This window comes from Otolemur garnettii, unplaced genomic scaffold, assembly GCF_000181295.1.
Source record: "Otolemur garnettii isolate 467f Iridium unplaced genomic scaffold, OtoGar3 scaffold00127, whole genome shotgun sequence".
NCBI lineage: Eukaryota > Metazoa > Chordata > Mammalia > Primates > Galagidae > Otolemur > Otolemur garnettii.
In genome coordinates, this window is record NW_003852522.1 from 2,912,427 (window position 1) to 2,914,160 (window position 1,734).

The following is a 1,734-nucleotide window of genomic DNA, read 5'->3' on the forward strand; positions in this document are numbered from 1 at the left end:
AAAAAAAAAAATTGAAACCGGGGAATCAAGCAGATATTTGCATAGCCATGTTCATAACAGCACTGTTTGCAATAGCTAAGAGGTGGGGACAGTCCACATGTCTGTGGACAGATGAGTGCATGTACACTATGTGATGGGTCCATACGTTGGGAAAGTATTTAGCTTTACAAAGGAAGCATCTGCTGGCTGGGCACAGTGGCTCACGCCTATAATCCTAGCACTTCAGGAGACAGGTGGACTGCTTGAGCTCACAGGTTCAAGACCAGCCTTAGCAAAAGTGAGACCCCATCTCCCCTAAAAAGAAAAACAGCCAAGAGAATTGTTTGAACCCAAGAATTGGAGATTGCTGTGAGCTGTGATGCCACAGCACTCTACCCAGGGAGATAAAATGAGACTCTGTCTCAAAAAAAAAGAAAGACCCTCACACAGGCCGTACCATGGCTGAACCTATCATGTGCAGTGGGATACGCCACTCAGAAAGGGACAGATACTGTGTAATTCCACCCAGAGGAGGTCCCTACAGTCCTCAGAGTCCCAGACACAGCAGGTAGAATGGTGGATGCCAGGGGCTGGGGATGGGTGCAGAGAGTGTTTCATGGGGACACAGTTTCAGCTTGGGAAGATGAGAAAGTTCTGGAGATGGAGGGAGGGTGGTGATGATTACACAGTACTAAGTATACTGAATGGCACACTTAGAAATGGCTAAGAGGGTACATTTTATGTATTTTTTTTTTTTTAGTAGAGGGCCTTAGTGTCACAGCTCACAGCAACCTCAAACTCTTGGGCTCAAATGATTCTTTTGCCTCAACCTCCCAAGTAGCTGGGACTACAGGCACCCACCGCAATGCCCGGCTTTTTTTTGAGACAGAGTCTTACTATTTTGCCCTTGGTAGAGTGCTATGACGTCACAGCTCACAGCAACCTCCAACTCTTGGGCTTAAGTGATCTCTTGCCTCAGCCTCCCAAGTAGCTGGGACTACAGGCGCCTACCATAATGCCCAGCTATTTTTTGGTTGCAGTTGTCATTGTTATTTGGCAGCCCCGGGTTGGGCTCTAACCCGCCAGCGTCAGTGTATGTGGCTGGCACTCTGCTCACTGAGCTACAAGTGCTAATCCCTGGCTATTTTTACAGGTGAGCTCTCACTCTGGTTTAGGCTGGTCTCGAACCTCTGAGCTCAGGTAATCCATCCACCTCAGCCTCCCAAGTGCTGAGATTACAGGCATACCTGGCACCTGGCCTAGAATTCAACTTTTTTTCATGAAAATTTATTTCATTTCCTCAGTATCTTAAACAAAATGTTTTGTTTTGTTTTTAGAGACAGAGTCTCATTTTATTGCCCTCGGTAGAATGCTGTGGCGTCACAGCTCATAGCAACCTCTAACTCCTGGGCTTAGGCAATTCTCTTGCCTTATCCTCCTGAGTAGCTAGGACTACAGGTGCCCAGCTATTTTTTTGTTGCAGTTTGGCCGGGGCCGGGTTTGAACCTGCCACCTTCGGTATATGGGACTGGTGCCCTACTCACTGAGCCACAGGAGCTGCCCCCAAACAAAATGTTTTTAAAAGTATCATCCTTGGCTTGGTGCCTGTGGCTCAAGGGGCTAAGGCACCAGCCACATATACCTGAGCTGGTGGGTTCAAATCCAGTCCAGGCCTGCCAAACAACAATGATGGCTGCAACCAAAGAATAGCCGGGCATTGTGGTGGGCGCCTGTAGTCCCAGCTACTTGGGAGGC

General features: G+C 48.3%; 1 protein-coding gene across 1 annotated transcript in view; it reads left to right on the plus strand.

Annotated features, from left to right (window-relative positions):
• The window catches only part of SPC24 (SPC24, NDC80 kinetochore complex component), a 25,969-nt gene that overhangs the window by 17,641 nt on the left and 6,594 nt on the right, over positions 1 to 1,734 (plus strand). The window lies entirely within an intron of this gene.